General features: G+C 36.9%; 1 protein-coding gene across 5 annotated transcripts in view; it reads right to left on the minus strand.

Moving 5' to 3' along the window:
* Positions 1 to 21,029, minus strand: part of LOC123679358 (neuroligin-4, X-linked-like) — a 447,908-nt gene that overhangs the window by 270,398 nt on the left and 156,481 nt on the right. Inside the window, exon 1 of one of the 5 annotated variants that reach the window (XM_045616938.1) lies at positions 726 to 853. The exons of the other annotated variants lie outside the window; for them this stretch is intronic. The gene's annotated coding sequence lies outside the window, so the exon portion shown is untranslated. Of the gene's footprint in view, positions 1 to 725; positions 854 to 21,029 lie in introns of those variants that run through there. 5 annotated transcript variants of the gene reach the window in all.

The following is a 21,029-nucleotide window of genomic DNA, read 5'->3' on the forward strand; positions in this document are numbered from 1 at the left end:
TGTCTCCAGGTTTATTTTTAGTTCAGCCGACATGTATTCCAGAGGATAGAGAGATTCTTCATTTTGCAAAATGCTGGTTGTGATTTTGAAGTATCCGAGATCAAGGAGCGAGTAGTTGGATTTCGAGTAAATATGCAGTGCGGAAATATGTGAATTAGAAAATATACGAAATAAATAAACGGAAGGTTTCTCAAGATTATGAATTTTGGTCAAGAAATTCATCATCCTGATTATCATTCATCAATTGAATTAATCAATTGCTTTTCAGCAGTCCTAAAAATTTGTAACCTTTAATGGATTCAATTATTTGAAAAATCATAAAATATTTCGAAGAAACAAAAAGGCTACCGAATTGTTAAATTTGATCATAAATTTGGTAAAAAATAAATGTAAACACTTACTACTTTCCACATATTTCTGTGGAAAGATCTGTGGAAATTAGTAAGTGTTTACATTTATTTTTTACCAAATCAATATGATTTTCCACCAAGTAAGGACTGAATCGATTAAATACTTGATCATAAATGCCAAAGCTCTTGAAACGCAGCTTGGTGTGAACTACGTATATTTTATCACCATTAAGACTCAACAAATCAAGTTCGAAGAAGTTCTCTTTTATTCGCAAAAATAATTGATACCAGACAGAAGTTGTGTGACGATTTGTTTAAGACAATATAAATTTTTTTTATGGACGATGCAATATACATTGAGAACTTAAAATTTACCTGAAGGATTCTGAAGACGGATTCAAATTAGCACTGATATAAAGTTCAACTACTGCAGCGCCCTGTGGTCATCCAGGTCTTCGAAATTTTACTGATTTTGTTCTCCAATAAATTTATTTGGCAGATTTGAGCGAAGAAACCCTCGTCCTATGAAAAAAAAAATTATATTCAGAAAAAGTTAAAATGAGTCCTTATTTCTCTGAAAATGATTAAGAAGATGAATATCACCCTTCCAGTTTCCGTCATGGAATGAAATTGATGAACTATCAAGTATCAAGAACGCTAAGTATATTTCACCAGAAGACCATTTGGATTTTCTGAGATCGGAAGTTAAAGGTTGTTATGCTTATAGATTTTTTTGCAGCACTTTTTTTTTCTTTTGATTAGAATAAATTTAATTCAACCTCACCATTGGGAAGTTTTTAAATATTTCTATATCAGTTTCTGTGAATAATGCTTCCGTAAATGCATCAGGTATTACTATAAATAATTGTACTAACTATACTTCAATGTATAATGAAATTCCCATCTTGTGAATTAACTATTTCGTTCTTGGAATTGGTCAAGAACTTCTCCTCTCACACCTGCTTCATCTTCACTTATTTCAAAGTAAGGAAGGTGCGATATGGAAAAATTGAAAATAAAAATGATAAAAAGATCTGAGGGTTGAGCTGCACTTGTCTGTTGACATGTGTTATTATTAGAAACCCATTAGGAGATTTCTTCTTGAAAAGGGAGTGTTATGGGCGACACTATCAACATGACTATAGCGGTACCACAGAAGAGATTTGATGTGAAATTCATTTCTAGAAATGACACTTTAAATTGTATATCAAGTAACCATAATTAATAATTCATGTAGAATATTTGAAAGATATCATTCTTCAAAAAGAATTATAATCAGTTGAACTTCCGAAACATTATAATCTTCGAAATAATGTTTCTTTGCATTCATTTCAAAAGCCTGAAGCAGTTATCAAATCAAACCTATTCAGACCATTCCAGTATCTCCTAACTATGCTAAAATTTCTTATTAAGATGAAAGATGGTTGAAGGTGGATGCGATGGCAAACTGCAGGTCCCGTTTGTAATATTCGAGATAACAAAATTACCGAATTCATAAAATCAAGTCGTAGATTTTCCGACAAACTAAATTCATTCGTTCAATACGAGTGTCGCGAAGATCGTTTGCCGCTTTGTTGTATGACAAACGGAACGAACGTAAATCGGTGCACCGCCATAATAACTGAATTCGTAACGATGCCGAGGAATTATCTACTATATTTATTTCGGAATGAGAAAATGGCGCAGCTGAAAAGGCGCATTAGCCGGCACAGCTAGTTTATAATGTACAATTAGAGAGGATTAGAGCGTCCCCCAGGAAGATATAATGGTCGTCTTGATATCCGCCAAAAATGTCCCTTCGGGGTTTGGTAGAGCCTGCTAGCATTTATGGGATAAGTCTGGATGGATTGATCAGAAAGATGTTCTAGATGCTGAAGGATATTTATTGTGTTTTCATATTAGTCCTCACGGTGGCAATCTACTTTCAAAATAACATTTTCCGTATTTGATGAATTTTTTCAAAAATAAAAATCCACTAGGATTGTCCACTGTCCGTTTTGAAATTGTCATCTTTTGACCTTTGATGATTAAACACTACGCCATTTCTCAAAATGAAACGATATACGTCTTAACAACGCATTGAAATTGTTAACATCAATTGTTTACTAGTACCTAAAACAGTCACAGTAAAGCAATTTTCTCGGTCGGCAATAGTGAACTGGTGAATTTTTTTTTTGTTGCAAGGGAATGATGAAGAATCTAAACCGTAGGCGCCGTTCAAGAACAACTACGAATATTGTTGCTGTAACTGGTAGTGTAGACGAAAACTTGAAATTCATCAAAATGATCCGGATTTTTAACGTAAAATCATATTCAGTGATGGGGCCTATTATTTTCACATTGAAGGCTTCGTTAATGAGCAGAATTATTAAATTTGGGGCTCGAAAAATTCATGTATGATTGTTGAAGAGCCTCTCCATCCCCAACGTGTCACTGTGGTGCAGTTTTTGTACTGATAGTACGATTGGACCTCACTCATTCGAAAATGAGGCTGGAGAAACAGTTACGGTGAATGAATCGCACTACCGAGCTATGATTAATGATTATTCGTGCTCGGAATTGGAAAATATTGATTTGGAGGACATTTATTTTCAACCAGGCGGCGCTACATACCCCACAAGCAACGAAACTATCACAACTTTGCTAGAAAAGTTTCCTAATCGTGTTATTTCTCAAAAATGTGATCAAAATCGGCCACTGGAATCTTATGATTTAACACCTCCAAGCTTTTTCCGTTGGCACCACTTGAAAGGTCTATACCAATGCTACACAATTGATTCAAGTCTGTAGAGATCGAACTCTAGCAGTGGTAGCCATTTGGCTGATATCATTTTCCATCGTTTACGGCATCTTTCCCCTTTACAATGAAATATACTATGGCATACTTAACCTTAAAAATTGAATTGTCTCTGAATATCACGAGATTTTGAGGTTTATAGATTTCTTGAATATTGTTTGATTAGGTTGAATTTCATTTTGAGATTAGTTAACCTATCGGTAATTTTATTCGTATTATTATCTCACCTGTTATTCTTAATATGTTTTCTTGTAGTACAAGGTCTGAGGATGTGGAGCTGTTAGCTTCTCGAAAACGGTATCAATTAATACAAAACTACTAGAAAGGTTCGGTGTTTTCAATAAGAATGAAATAAACGATCATTGATTTATCTCCAATTTTCATATTCTTTTCATATCAAAATGAAATTTTTCATCGACAAAGTCGATTCGCCTTTCAAGAATTTCTGTTTCGTAGAGAAACACTCTGTATATTAGTATTCTCAGTAGAACATCCGTGCCTGCATCGAATGAATAAAAAATAAATGTCACTTATATGATTCCCCGCTTCGAACTTTTAGATTTGCCGGAAATGAAAAAGGGTTCGATTTCAATCAAAATGCATTTGGAAGAATAAAACGTACGCGTGTATGGCGATTAGTTACGTCAGCCGGAATTCCGTAAATTGCAAAATGAATAAATGCTGCTAGGCACACCGTACACTACAGAACAGCTGCTGGCAGAGAGATATCGGGTATCAGATGTTGGCCTGCCGTCCACACAATTATCGAAGAGTGAAACACTCATGGTTAATTTGAATAGGTTTCATTACAATAGTCACAAAGCTTTTGTTCCTGGTAGGTTAAATAGTTGTATAGGATAACTGGATGTTTGACACCGAATAACAATGAAGGATCGTCAATCTATGAAACTGTTATAAATCATTATCACAAGCGTTGTAAGGGATAATCTTCTGAAATAATTCAATAGCATTTATATTTATCATGGACTAGAAATCTCAATAGATGTAAGGGAGTTTAATTGTACCGAAAACCTTATGGTTTCTTCTTCCCAGTATCTGGGATGTCTTCAAGATTAGTTGCTCACTCTAGCATAGACTAAACTAATAAAGGAAATCAATCCAGATTCACCAATAGGTTACTATGTATATATTCTTCATCATGTCATTTTATCTCACTTGATATTAGAAAGAGCAGATGGCACTACGTCTGTGAATTGGACGTGATTGACTGGTTTGTTTAATTTTTCTGTTATTGTCATTAGGACCCTTTCAAACTGTTGTGGACACATATCTTTGCGTGCTTCAACCTTCTATAGAGTCCTACAAGTTTTATAAAATGCTCTCGCTCACATTCATTCTTGTTATGTATTCTCTGAATGTAAACTAATTTTTTCGGCAACCGTCCGGGAAGTGCTCACTTCCCGGACGCTTTTTCTCTGAGAAAGTAGCATTTCCCGGCCTAGTCCGGAAAGTACGTACTTCCCGGACTAGGCCGGAAAAGAATCATTGAATCCATAGCAACCGAGATAACGGCTGACAGTTCAAATGAAATTAGTTGTCAAAAATTTGCATGTTTTTTCATCGCAATCGCAATAAAATATGGAAAGCAGCAGCGATAGTGTTATTCTACATGGTTGCCGAAAAAATATTGTACGCAACACGCCCGAAAAAGTTTTTTTTGGACTCGCAGACTTCCAGGACTCGCTTACGCTCGTCCTGGAATTTTGTCTATTCGTCCAAAAAAAACCTATTTTCCGGACTTGTTACGTAAATTACTATTATAACATTAATTGAAGAGTCCAGAAAATATAGAGTTATAACGCTCATCTCCATATATCCGGATTTGATCCTAAACATAGTCACCTGTGCTTCCAAGAGGAAAACACGTACTCTAACGCTGAAATAACTTTTCAATACTTTTTCTGTAGAAAAAAATATTTGCCTTCATTGGAGCTAAATTTCTCTGGCACATTTTTTGGATGTCTGTAAACAGCGAGTAATCGTTGTTGGCCAAAGAATTATCAGGGTTGTCAAGCAGATGGAAACGGAATTCGTTTTGTCGCTGGCAGTGTCATTTATTCGCCACGCCCAGGACTCATCGGATGACGTGTTATGTGGTCAATTGGCGCTGACTCCACGTCAGTAAGTACTTCCCCAATTTTTCCAACAAAATATTTTTTTATGATTCTGATGACTTTGCATAATGTTTGAAATGGTTATTTTGAATCTACATACAGAATCTCAACTCAGTTGGATTCTTTCGATATTCTGGGTAGTGCGTAGTGAGTAGTAATATGATTATGCCTGAAGATAAATGAATATTTGAAACTGCATTTACATATGTATAACCTGCATACAACTAAGAAATTATGGTGATGAATTCCTAAGAAGTATAACGACATAAAAGGTAAGAAGAACTGAGAGCTGTCAATTCTTATAACATCTTAATTCAAAAGACACACATTCTGAATTGGAGGATATACAATAAATAACAAGTCCTTATCAGCGACAATGAACTATCAACTAAGTAACTTCTCAATTCTCAACTCAAAAAGAATGGAAAACAAGGATTGTCAAAGACACTACAATCAAGAGAACTCAAGTAAGTATTTTGGAAGTGCGAACAAACACCGTATTCAGCGCTAACATCTCCAGAACTGATCCAAACTATAAACCCAAAGCCGGAATCGAAAATATACACGCCGAAATGAAACCACTGCGTCGAAAACGATGTTTACACCCCGAAAATCGCGTCCATTACTCTCCAGCCGCTCCGTATATCGCGTGGACAAACAAGCCTAGGCTTGCGTGAACGCTAAATCATTAAATATATGCTCGAATATGCGCTAAGAGGATTTTTAGATTAGGAATATGATTAAATCCAACAGAGATGGTGTACGAAAACCACGGAATGGCGGTTTCATCAGTTTAATCTATTATATCCCCCATCGTTACGTTACTCAACATGTGGCGTGCGACCTTGTAGACGTGATTTTTGGTACCGCGTGATGCGAGCGTCTATGATAATTGAGTCGGAGCGAAATCTTGTCGGTTTCGCACCATTTTGAATGAGTGGATGGACTTCTAGATATGGTTTCTTCGGGATTATATCTCAGAAATACAGTACATAATGTGCGAACACTGTATGTTCTGGCGGTTTGCTCTTTTGTGCACTTCCGAGATGATTTGAGACCTTTTGTGAACCATTGATATGAAACAAGAACTAAAAAACTTACAAATTAAACTTCCAATTAATGAAAACAACCTCATTTTAAGGTATATAAATTATTTTGGTCAAAAAATGTACAACTTGTTACCGATTGATATCAGAGGCTGCACTGATTTAAAGCGTTTAAAGTTCTAATTAAGAAAGAAATATATAACGGGTGTTTCCTTCGAGGTATATAACTTTAAGTTGGCATTACTTTTCAAGATGGCTACCGATTCAACAGCTATCAAGTGATTTATTCACAGTTTGGTTTGGTAATTCATCAGAAATAGACTCACGCCTGAACAAGGCTTGCAAATAGTGCAATTTCATTTCGAAAATAATGGTTCTGTGCGGAATACGTATCGCGCACTGCGTCCATTTTATTTTGTTTAGCGATGAAGTGCACTTCTGGTTGAATGGCTACGTCAACAAACAAAACTGCCGCATTTGGAGTGAAGCTAATCCTGAAGTGTATGTCGAAACACCGTTACATCCAGAAAAACAGACTGTTTGGTGCGCTTTATGGGCTGGTGGAATCATTGGTCCGTACTTCTTCAAAAACGATTATGACAGAATCGATTTATTGAAAGACACGTTTGGTGACCGCCTAATTTCACGTTTTGGACCTGTGAATTGGCCTTCAAGATCTTGTGATTTAACACCGCTAGACTACTTTCTGTGGGGCTATGTAAAGTCATTGGTCTATGCGGATAAGCCAAAAACCCTTGACCATTTGGAAGACAACATTCGCCGTGTTATTGCCGATATAAGGCCACAAATGTTGGAAAAAGTCATCGAAAATTGGACGTCCAGATTGGACTACATCCGAGCCAACCGTGGCGGTCATATGCCAGAAATCATATTCAAAATGTAATGCCACAAGATTATCTTGTGGATAAATAAAATTCATGTCAATCGAATAATTCATCGTTGTTTTATTGCAATTTAAATTTCTATAGCTCTAAAAAAAACACCCTTTATAAATAACTCCAAATATATGACATTTTTCTGATGGGATGGATCGATAGTCAGAGGATTTCACACGAAAGAAGTTACTTTGTTTTGTTTGTGTATATTAGAGGTAGACGTGTTTATAATTTATTTATACAGCACATACAGGTGTAACACACCTAGGTGCCCAGAGGAAAAATTTGTTGTTATTATTGTCTAATTGCAACGAATGTAAACATTTATAGTGAATGTACTGAGATAGAGTGAATAAATTATGAGTTTGTGAGAAATACCTGTCATGTAAAATGTATGTATCTATATGCTATGTGAAAGTTATTCGAACCACTTCTGGGCTTGTATTATTAATGTTTGGGAAAGTTATCATCAAAACTTCAATAAACTGTTAGTGCTTGGACTCCATGAATTTGCAATCAGCGAATGAATGCAGTATTCTGTGATTTTCGCAGTTATATTGAGTTGAGGTTGGAGCAATATTCATGGTTCAATTCAATACAGTCCGATGAATGTGAAATAATTATTTTCAGTTACACGGTCAAGCTTGTGGGCAATAACCAGTCACCGATATCAGTTGAATTTGCTCAACATTTTTCTAGTGTACAGGATGGAGCATGAGTGGTGAGCCATAGCCTAGTGGTGGATGCGTGTCATCCAAGCCTTTCAGAAAAGTATCCTAAGAGTTTTGAGATACAGACTGATTAAAAGATGAGTTAAATTTTTGATAACCTTAACTTGGGAATCAGTAGTCCGATTTTCTTTTCTTTGGGGCTTCTTTCTCTTCATACAACTCTACCTTGTAATTAAGGGCATTTTGCAGTCTTCAAGAGAATGTTCTAGAGATAAACTTTCAGCTTTAATGGAGAAATGGTTGAAGAGGTTGAAGCCTATTTTGCAAGCAAAGACAAACATTTCTGCAGAAAAGGTATTGAAATGTTGAAGGAGCTTATGTGTATATGTATCTCTCTGGAAGGTGACTAGATTAGATTTAAGGAGGTTCCTTATTGCACTGCGACCTAATGGTCTATTGTATCCTCCATCAGTCCCATTACGTGATCTGCAGGTCGTCTTCCAGTTCCAGAATTCTTATGAACTTTAGTATCTGCGATAGCTTCAAGGAGGGCTACTTCCTCACTTCTATTCAAAAGTCTCTTTTACAAATCATATTTTAGTTGGCTAGTGATGGTGAGGCATTCCGTGACCAGGTGATCCAAAGTATCTTCCTCTACACCACAGAATCGGCACTCATCGTTTTCTGATGAACTCATTCTCAAGAGTTACTTTCTGAGGAGACAATGCCCTGTAAGGAATCCAGTGAGGAGGTGTAGCATATTCTTTCTGATATCCAGATAGTACTTAAATTTCACAGTGTCTAAGTTTCAAAGGAACTTATTGGAATGATGCAATACATAATGTTTTCCTTTCGGTTTTCCTCCTCCAGAAACTCTTTCTTAACCATAGAAAGATTCCAGTGTCAGTGCCAGTCCTTGTTCTGGTAAGTGTGTTGGCCTCTTTATTTCATTCTCGAGTGACCGGGAATCCAGAATAGAAAGTTATTCTTGACTATTTCGTTGAGTTTTCTCCTCCACTCCAATTCCATCTTAGAATCCATATTATGTGACCTTCGAGTCGACTGTCAGAATATATCGCTGTATTATATGTGTGATAGTTTTTTACTACGTCACAAACTGAACACTGAAAGATACTAGTCCCAAATATTCCAGCGCCCGTCTCTATATGTGTACCATTAATGGTATTTTTTTTGAGAACTGGGATTGTGGACCGCCTTTTCCAATCTTCTTTTCTACTTAGTATCATAGTGAAGGTTTTCTTGATGAAAAGGACCCCGCACGTTTAGTACGGGAAATGGCTTTCCGTGAATTTGGCTGAATTTTTGATATGTTGTAGTTCTTGATGAACTGATCAGAAAAGTCCGTAGCCACAAAGCTCAAAAATGGACAGTTTTCGAGATATGGAGCTTTGAAAATGGATTTTTTGCAATTTTTGGGGTTTTTGCTCATCAATCGGGGAGCTCTCATTTATGGTTTTGATGGAATTTGGATGTTCGGCGGCCAGAACCCGACTGAGAAATGATCTACCTTGGTTATATTAGGCACCGCCATCGATAATTTTTTATACACTGCTCCACATTGGCTATGAAATGAGATACAAAATCCAAGATCTTCCATACATCTTTTCATGCCACACAGAATAATTCACATGACCGAGAAACGACATATTGTGAGATTTTTTTAAGAGAGACCATAATAACTGAATCCTCATATATCTGATGTCCAATAATATCAAATATGTTAGCCAAAATGTTCATAACCAGGCACCGCTAGCTGTAATGGGGGAAAATGGGAAAAACATAATCATATATCCTCAGGGATAACAATTGTGATCACTATTGATGTCATTTACATATGATATATGATTTGTTTCTCACAAATCTCGATAATCTGACAATGGGGTGCCAAGACATTTTCCTCAGAATGTCTCGAAATTGATGATAGCATCTCACAGACAAACGAATCCGTGAAAATGTCTGCAGTTTTGATACAATACAGTACTATCTGGGTAGAATATAGAAGTCCAAGTGTTGGAAGCTAACTATGAATGGAACTTCCGATATTAACCCACGAATTCTTGAAAATAATTTTTTTTTTCTATGATTTTTAAGAACTTCACACATACGAATGAAAATTATCTAATAATATGATCGTTGGCAAAATGAATGAGTATATCAATCAAAAACAATATAATAATGAGAATAACATTCATAATAATAATAACAATAATGATAATTTTCCCCTCGATTCGATTCATAATATTCTAAATGATTTCTTGCGATTGCTAATATAATTTCAAATTGTTTTTTGTTTATTATCATTATTGTTATTATTATTATGAATGTCACTCTCATTATTATATTGTTTTTGATTGATCTACTCATTCATTTAGCCAACGATCATATTATTAGATAGTATTCATTCGTATGTGTGAAGTTCAAAAAGTTCATAGAAAAAAAAATTATTTTCAAGAATTCGTGGGTTAATATCGGATGTTCCATTCATAGTTAGCTTCCAACACTTGGACTTCTATATTCTACCCGTATAGTACTATATTGCATCAAAACTGCAGACATTTTCACGGATTCGTTTGTCTGTGAGATGCTATCATCAATTGCGAGACATTCCAAGGAAAATGTCTTGGCACCCCATTGTCAGATTATCGAGATTTGTGAGAAACAAATCACATATCATATGTAAATGAGATCAATAGTGATCACAATTGTTATCCCCGAGGAAATATGATTATGATTTTCCCATTTTCCCCCATTACAGCTCGCGATGCCTGGTTATGAACATTTCGGCTAACATATTTGATATTATTGGACATCAGATATATGAGGATTCAGATATTATGGCCTGTCTTAAAAAAATCTCACAATATGTCGTTTCTCGGTCATGTGAATTATTCTGGCGTCATCTTGTGGCTTGAAAAGATGTATGGAAGATCTTGGATTTTATATCTCATTTCATAGCCAATGTGGAGCAGTGTATAAAAAATTATCGATGGCGGTGCCTAATATAACCAAGGTAGATCATTTCTCAGTCGGGTTCTGGCCACCGAACATCCAAATTCCATCAGAACCAGAAATGAGAGCTCCCCGATTGATGAGCAAAAACCCCAAAAATTGCAAAAAATCCATTTTCAAAGCTCCATATCTCGAAAACTGCCCATTTTTGAGCTTTGTGGCTAAGGACTTTTCTGATCAGTTCATCAAGAACTACAACATATCAAAAATTCAGCCAAATTCACGGAAAGCCATTTTCCGTACTAAACGTGCGGGGTCCTTTTCTTTATCACCTCGTCACTGACAAGGTCCACTGATGGTATGTAATTGGTCAGAGATTAACAAGTTCATTACTCTCTCATTGCCGTTACCAATTCTGGATAGTCTTAGGCTATCTCTATAGGCCCATAGGCTACTCTATCACAAGATAGAGAAGTGTGAGATCTGTAATGATCTCCAATGCCCTAGTTGGCATAACTCCAATGGTACAAACACAAGCTAACCTTGAAGGCGACTACGTTGACTATGTTAATTTTCATGAGAACCTCTATTTCACTGATAAAGTCTGAGAAGGTCCTATATTGATTATTGGGAAATGAGATGTTTTTGGGAAAAAGAAGTAAAAGGAAAATTGAGGAGAAAAGCAGGTATTTCAACGGAAATTTCTCATCCTCCAGACGATCCCGACTAATCCCATTCCATCAGCCAGCAAACAGCAATTTTCGTTACTTCCGCAGTTGCCGAACAGACCGATTATCATTAGATTGATTCGGGGAGGACGAACCGGAGCTTCTATACCACGACCAGGCGACGGCACCGGACTAATCTGATTAACCCGGAATGCACACGGATCCGGGTCCAGAATGCAGCATCCCGAACACCGACAACTAATCAAACATTGCGGGATAACGGTCTGACGACCCCGATGCTCCCGATCCCTGTTTCGGATTAGGCAAATTGGGCGTGCGAATCGCGGATCCGGATTCGAATTTCCCGGCTTTTCCGGTATTTCCCGACGACCGTCTCTTCCAGCGCCCGGCGCGACGATGGCAACTTTTCAATTATGTGGAATATGTGTCTGGAATCGTCCCGCGGACTGGAAACTTTGGGGTTTGGACAGGAATGCGGAAAATCTTCGACCGGAGTTCCGCCGATCGCTCACTCGAGGGGAAAAATTGATGGAAATTGGGTCTGTCGCATGTGGAAATTCGGCGAAGTGTTCGAGACAGTAATTGATTAGTTTGGATGAAGTTTCTCGTTTTGACAGTAATCATAAAGGCGAAATTAGTAGAAAGGACGAAATCTCAAGGAAGTTTGTTTTCTCTTGAACTCTATGGCCGATTTAATCAATAATTCTTTTGAATTTTAGCTTTTTTTTTCGGGGATGTAACTGCTCATATGCAATCCTCAATTTATTTGTTTTTATTTTATCCAGGGGTGAACAAAAAGAATTAAAAGTAGAGTTTAATTAGAAATTAATTATCGTTTGAGAGATATCGAGGATTGTTCTTCGAATGGAGCATATAATAGACACAAGAAAACCAATTTCGAAATAAATGAAAAATATTTATTTATGTATGTTCCGATGAAATAATTTAGAATTGATTATTTGAATTGAAAAATTTTATTGTCGATTCTATAGTTCAGGAATGTACTTAGGTACTGAATAAATTAATTGTTAGTGAACAGGGAGACCCAAATTCGATGATCACTGAAAGAATCTCGAGAACTATAATAATCTGTAAACTTTTCATTTGTTTCGTTCAATCTGCATATAGAAAAGGAAGTAAATGAGGACTGCATCTGAACGAAAGAATCCCCAAGATAACAAACCTCAATTCAATAAATATTACATTGCTGACATTGGCCGAAGAGTTCAAGATAAATGCGCTATAAACTTGTTTCCCCAATTTAACCGATGTGTATAGTTAGGGTTTAGAAAGAAATACAATGCTTTATGAAATGGTTACTCTTTAAAATAAGGAATTGAATACATTCAGTTCATATAATTCGCAAACTACAGGCAAAATTTGCATTCATGAAATTAATTCAATAAAAATTAAAAACAAAGATAAAGAGCCAATAACAATAATATAAGTGAACAAGCATAATGCAATTTGGAATGAGCAGAGGTCTATATACCCATTTATAACAGCTTTCAAGTACACATTTTGATACAGTCATATGGCAAAATTTGTTTACCATGCCACAATGCATACGATTGTAATTTTAATTGGATGTTGCAGCAACGTCTACAAAAAGTTGAGGTGAATAATCAATCAACAGAGCACGAGGTTATCGTTTTTTATAGCCGCACGTGGTGAATAATTGAGAACATATTCGTGAATCTTGTTTGTTTTTATTGAACACGCGTAAAAGTTATTTCTCTTCAAATGAAATAGTCACTTAAGAAAAGTGTAGTCACCTACGCATTGGAAAACTTAATGTGGTATGGAATTTCAATCAATTATACGAACTAAGACCCTGAATCCCTATACTTATGTTTTTCACAATTATAAATCGATCTTCTAGAATCGTATTGCTCATTTGAATGTAATGATAAGAGTGTCTATAAATTGTAGACTTCAGACGCTTTGGTTCATCATTTTTTTTTGCATATTTTCTTTACAATAACCAAGATAAACAATTCCATTGTGTCAATTTGTTGAAGAATATTATAATTTCTAGAGTTCAGAATGGAATATTGATCGAATACCTTATGATATCCAATGAAACTATTCAGTAAATCAAGTGGAATCTCCATCCCTAAGAGTCCTAAGCTGCAATCTGACTAAAACCGTTCAACACGAACCATGCAACATTCTCCTCCACTTCATCCCAGAGTCTCATATTCCGAATATCCACTCTCCTAGATCTCATAACTTTCGAACCCATCCCAACAATCTCAACTCGCATCTAGGCGGCCTTATATATCATCAGATAGATATAAAACTTTGAGAATTCCAATCTTCATCTGGATAATAACTAAACTGAAAGTTCCTAGTTGGCAAATAAAGCCGCAGCGGAACCCCTATTCGCATATATTATCCCAGATGACTCCTAGTCGGGTATGAGGTTGCCTTCTTTCTGTTTCATTGAAACTGGAGTGGTTTCATTTGTGCCAGGGCCTTTTGGATGGAGTTCTGGAGCTGATGAGGAATAGTTTGATGAGGTCTTTGTCTTACAGACAATTTCGCAAAGTGCAGGGTCGTGAAGCATAATTTCTGACATTTGTTGACTCTTCGAGCGTCCCCCGGACTCTTCCAGGTTCGCTCACTGTCGACCTGTGACGTAAACAGAGAATTATTCATGAATCTGGGTTTAACTCGTTATGTTCACACAGGTTCTGGCAGTTTTCCTCAGACGAACTGAGCGAAAATGTAGTTTATCACAACTGTGAGTGAGAAATGCATTATGTTCTTCATTCAGAATTCGAAGTTTCTCTCGTTGAAGCACTTGATGAACAAGGTGATTTAGACTTTATTCCCAAGAAAATTATTCTCATCTGAATATGGAGCTTTCTCCTAATCGTCTTTGGTCCGAGGAAATATCTCGGCATCGGAGTAAACTGAACCTATTTCTGGGGTTGTTTCCTAGCTCCATTACGAGGCATTCTGAATAATCATTTTTCGATAAATGTAACGAAAGAAGAAGTCCTATTGAATGACTTCCAGATCTCCTGATTTCACAACTCTAGAATTCATTTGAGCAGTGTCTTGTTTGAGACACTACTCTCTGATGAAATGTTCAATACAAATTCGTTCAGAAACTCGACCGCTGAATCTGTTTTGCCCATCACTTCGATCAAGTTATTCACACCAAAACGAACGCCAAATAGAATATTTTCTGACATAGTCATAAACGAAATAGCAAAACTTTGTCTAGTTCAACCCTTGATCCTATTCGAAATTCTGGAATGGATTACTACACCGGATATGCTACTTCCATGAATTTGCCATCAAGAGATGTTCCCTTCAAATAAATATTGAACCGAATATTCATGGAAATATTAGGTTGGACAGTTTAAGGCTCGGTTTAAGGTTTGTGGGCTACTCACTATGAACTCTTTTCAATTTTGTTCTCCTTTAAATATCTTCAAACATTAACGGTATTGGGTCAGGGGAGAACTGTTCGGTATAAGAACTCAATTATTAACTCAATTTTATTCACAAACCATCATATAATTTCCAAAATTGATAAAACTCATACTGAGGGATCTGAGAAGTAACTGGATTCCTTACAGGGCATTACAGCCTCAGAGAATGAGAGCAGAATCTACGGGGAGTAGGAAGAAACTCCGAATCAACCGGTGACGGAATGCCTCACCATCTCCAGTCGACGCAAAAAATGCTTCAGACAAGACTTATTGATGTAAAGAAGTAACCTTCTAGAAGCCATCGAAGATACTGCAGTTAATATAACTCTGGTTCTACCTGAGCAAGGCACTCCTCATGGTTCTCCTCTTTCGACACTACTTTTCAATTTCTTCTGCCATGATATCATCCGAGAAAATATGAACTCCCTTTACATTTTGCAATTTGCAGATGACACAACTCTAGTATCCCATGCAAAAACATTAAAAACTTGCACACAGAAGCTTCAAGAACTCCTGGATGAACTCTCCAACTGGTTCCGGAAATGGAGAATGAAGATTAATCCAGACAAGTCGCAGTTTATAATTTTCGACCACAAAATCTCTCCTGCATCACCAACTTCAAAGATTAATGGAAAAAGCATCAAACCTGTACCTGCAATCAAATACCTTGGAATGAACATTAATTGTAAATTGAACTTCAACCTACACACCAAGTTGATGAAGAGAAAAACAATATCAAGAGCCAAATATTTTTCCAAATTTGTTTACAGAAAGCAAGGCATTAACATCAAAAGTGCATCAATAATATATAAAACAATCTGTAGACCTTCATTAGAATACGCACACCCAGTGTTTGCCGATTGCAAGCCTCCAGCAATTAAAAATCTCACAGTAGCAGAAACCACCGCATTGAGAACCATAACCCGAATGAGGTTATGGTCTACTTTATCTGAATACCAGAATAGAACCTATTGAGATAAGAATGAGCAGACTGAATAAGGCATTCTATAATAGGTTACTTCAGTTGGATGAAGTGATTTCTCAATACCAGGAAGACAGAAGGAATACATCTAAGAGAAAACATCCAGAACTCCCACTTATAGCAAAGATCAAAAGTTTGATATGAAAAAATGAAATAATAATAACCTTTTACCTTAAACAAATTCAATGTACCAAAAATTGTTAAAATACAGGCTGAAGGACCCTTGGTCGATGGCCAGTTGCATATGCAATAAAGTACTGTTATTATTATTATAACTCTGGAACTACAGGGCGAACTAAAGTCTACGACGACTAATGATGAAAACAATTCTGATAGAGGCCACAGTATAGTAGTCCGTATGGGTCTGTCAAATGAATCATACAATACCAATACACTACTTTACACAGTATGTTAGAAATCGAAATGAATGAAATATTTAATATAACATTGAGAGTGAATGTTTGAGACACTACTTGAAATAATTGACAACGATCTCATGAATGATTTCATGAAACAGTTGTAGAATAAGTATGTATCAATAGCTACGAGAGAAGATGGGATATTATAATATCGAAGAAAGTGAACCAGATGTGCTGATCTGGTTCTCGATAGTGCCACATACAACTCAGCATTCTGCTATATCCGTTCTCTAGCGCCAGCGTTTTATACATTCACCGGAAATACCTCCCTAAATCATTCTCGAACGAATTTAACGACCGCTATGGGAGTGATTAGGATCCGTGTTAGGTTCAGGTCGGCTGGAATACGTAGGAAAATAATTCGACAGGTATTGTTGGGTTCATAACGTTTTTAACGATTGCCTTCCAGCATTTCTCTTACTATATACACTTACACAGGTATCTCAGAACAATAGGAAATTTCGATTATTTTTAGTAAATTAGTATCTTTCTTACACTGCGCCAAAAAATTAACGCACATTATGGAAATCTCAAATTTATTCTACAACTGAAGGTGTTCTCAATGATAATTATTTTTATCAGAATTATGTATGCATATGTTATCCACTTTCAACGTTTTTCTTCAATAAAGATGTTTTATCCTAGCAGGAATAAAAAAAAGATGAGATTATCAGATTTTGAATGTATTGGCTCCATTCTGAAATCAGTTGTTCTCGATCAATTCTAGTGATCCTTTCGTTCGATTTTCTACACTCGACCGCTATGCAACGCGAAACACGCAATTTGACCCAAGAGGAATGTGCCCAAGCAGTAGTTTTGCGAGAAGAAGGGTGGACATACACAAAAATTGCACAAAGGTTTGGAGTTTCCCATACAAGTGTGTCCAGAATGTTGCAGCGATTCAGGGAGACAGGTATGAATGTCCGAAGACCAGGACAGGGTAGACCACGGGTAACAACTGCCATTCAAGATCGTTACTTGAGAGTTTCTTCGTTGAGACAACGGTTTGCAACCGCTCGCCTCCTTAAAAATCAGCTTGAGCAAACTTATGGGGTGCAAATTAGCACTCAGACAATAAGAAATCGCCTCAGAGAATATGATTTAAGGCCTCGTGTCGCGGCGAGAGGCCCAGCTCTTACCCCAGCCCATCGAAGGGCGCGTTTGGATTTTGCGAGATAGCAAATCCATTGGAAAGAGGCTTATTGGGAAAGAGTGCACTGAGCATAATATATTTCATGTGGACGTCTGTATACAAGGGAACGTCGATCACAATGGTAGAGGCAGAATCTAGCCTGATCTGTGAAGAGAACTCTTTCCCAATCAGCCTCTTCCCAATGGATATGCTCTCTCGCAAAATCCAAACGCGCCCTTCGATGGGCTGGGGTAAGAGCTGGGCCTCTTGCCGCGACACGAGGCCTTAAATCATATTCTCTGAGGCGATTTCTTATTGTCTGAGTGCTAATTTGCATCCCATGAGTTTGCTCAAGCTGATTTTGAAGAAGGCGAGCGGTTGCAAACCGTTGTCTCAACGAAGAAACTCTCAACGTTCTTGAATGGCAGTTGTTACCCGTGGTCTACCCTGTCCTGGTCTTCGGACATTCATACCTGTCTCCCTGAATCGCTGCAACATTCTGGACACACTTGTATGGGAAACTCCAAACCTTTCTGGAATTCCCTTCTTCTCGCAAAACTACCGCTTGGGAACATTCCTCTTGGGTCAAATTGCGTGTTTCGCGTTGCATAGCGATCGAGTGTAGAAAATCAAACGAAAGGAGAACTATTGATCACTAGAATTGATCGAGAACAACTGATTTCAGAATTGAGCCAATACATTCAAAATCTGATAATCTCATCTTTTTTTATTCCTGCTAGGAAAAAAACATCTTTATTGAAGAAAAACGTTGAAAGTGGATAACATATGCATACATAATTCTGATAAAAATAATTATCATTGAGAACACCTTCAGTTGTAGAATAAATTTGAGATTTCCATAATGTGCGTTAATTTTTTGGCGCAGTGTATTTTAAAGTGATGACGACACTAAATTATTCTATTTTCAACAAATTTTTCATTTCATGTGCTGCTCAGGAGATCAGAATGGAAGAATAACATCAAGAATGAAGCAGATGCCTTCAGATAATTGAAAGCCATTGTAGGACTGTAATATCTGTTGACAATACTTTTCAAGCAGCCCTTATAACTGCCCTCTTACATAATTAATTTGTAATTAATGAAATGTTGAACCTTCGGGAGGCCTAAGCTTCACCCTGTTGAAATATTAACCTCATTTATGCAGAACAAGCATTACTTCAGATGTCCAAATGAACCGTACTTAATTTTATATTTAGGCATTATCAAATGAAGAGGGCTAGGTATTCGGATTAACTTTTGTATATTATATGAGTATTTGTGTTATCAGATATTCAATTATTTCAACCTTTGTTTCATTTATTTAGTCAGAAGGTCGCAAAAAATAATATTCTCTTCATGTTTTTAGTATGTTTATCGTAGTTTTCTTTCAACATTGTTTTTCAATTGTAAAGCATGAATAAAGATTACTATTACTATTACTCTCCATAGAATCCCAATAGCGTTGATTCATATAATGGGTTACCAGCTTTCAATCATTTAAAGTTGGTCTGACATGTCCTCATTATTTCACTTGTAACGGGTGTTTTCTTTCGAGGTATATAACTTTAAGTTGGCATTACTGTTCAAGATGGCGACCGATTTGCTGTCAAGTGGTTTATTCTCAGTTTGGTTAGGCATTCATGAAAAGACTCACGCCTGAACAACGCTTGCACATAGTGCAATTTTATTTCGAAAATAATAGTTCTGTGCGGAATACGTATCGCGCACTACGTCTATTTTATTTTGTTTAGCGATGAAGCGCACTTTTGGTTGAATGGCTACGTCAACAAACAAAACTACCGCATTTGTAGTGAAGCTAATCTTCAAGGGTATGTCGAAACACCATTACATCCAGAAAAACTGACTGTTTGGTGCTCTTTATGGGCTGGTGGAATCATTGGTCCGTACTTCTTCAAAAACGATGATGGCCAGAACGTTAAAACCAATGGTGATCTGTATAGAGCCATGATTACTTACTTTTTCATTCCTGAATTGAACAATCAAGATGGTGACCGCCTAATTTCACGTTTTGGACCTATGAATTGGCCTCCAAGATCTTGTGATTTAACACCGCTAGACTACTTTCTGTGGGGCTATGTAATGTCATTGGTCTATGCGGATAAGCCACGAACCCTTGACCATTTGGAAGACAACATTCGCCGTGTTATTGCCGATATACGGCCACAAATGTTGGAAAAGTCATCGAAAATTGGACGTCCAGATTGGACTACATCCGATCCAGCCGTGGCGGTGATATGCCAGAAATCATATTTAAAATGTAATTACACAAGATTATCTTGCGGATAAATAAAATTCATGTCAACCGAATAATCCATCGTTGTTTTATTGCAATTTAAGGTTCTATAGCTCTAAAAAAACACCCTTTACATTGAGGCTTTCAAAATAAGTGACGGTAATTTGTGAATTTTATGGTTTCGTAAGTTAGATAGATCTTGTTTCGCACATAAAATTCATCGTTCGACATCATGAAAAATTCCGCCATGTAATCCCAACCACCTGCCCAGACAGCGTCTAAATAGTTACCTGCTGATTAAGTTCCCCAGAATGTTTATTCAAGGTACGAAGTTTTAATGAGCCGAGCAAACTTTCGCACAAGCCCTATCACCTTTCTCTCGATGAGTAATGATGTTCTCATCCAGGCTAGATTATTCCGCTGTGAAATATTATCTGAAAACGCGTCATATTAGCAACGTCTGAAAGGAATACAGTTCTACAGCTTCGAGTACCGAAGTGGATTCGAATCCTTTAACTCCACGGATGAATATGAAACAACAGGCTTGAAAACTCCGCTTCCAACTGCTTTCCAAAACTCAAGTTGCCCTTATTTTAAATAATTGCGGACGCGAACTTTTCTCACGGTTCAACTCGGATGTAATACTTGTGAGCCTCTGAAATGGAGTTGACTTCTTGGTTTGTATTATGAGTGATCCCTACTACTGAATGGCCGTTTTTCGCGTTGTATTTGAGCTGGGGATTTATGAGTACACGAAAATTATGTATTTAGTCTGTTTCTTTTACTTGAAGAAGTGAACGAATGCTCTTCAGCCATAATAGATTCATGTTGAAATGCTTTGGTTCCCTTGATAAAGGGTGTTTCAATTAAAAGATTCATTTTCATACTTAAAGAATAGATCATACTTTTCCTAAAGTATGATCTATTCTTTAATGGATCGATGGATGTTAATCTCATTGTATATCATTAACGAGGGACAATGATATCAGCCAACAGCTACAGTTGCAGCACAATATCCTTAACGTGAAATTTTTCATGACCAATTTGCACATTTGTGGCTGTATGTCCTCGATGTCCATCTTTGAGGTCGAGAATCGGTTGTGAAGATTTGGCATAGATCCTATATCTCACGTAACCCAACAGAAAAATCACCAGATCGCGGTGGTTAACTTTGATCCACTCTAAGAGATATAACATTGGTCAGCAAAATTCTCCAAGATTGTCGAGGAATCGAAAAACCTG

This window comes from Harmonia axyridis, chromosome 4 (assembly GCF_914767665.1).
Source record: "Harmonia axyridis chromosome 4, icHarAxyr1.1, whole genome shotgun sequence".
Classification (NCBI taxonomy): domain Eukaryota; kingdom Metazoa; phylum Arthropoda; class Insecta; order Coleoptera; family Coccinellidae; genus Harmonia; species Harmonia axyridis.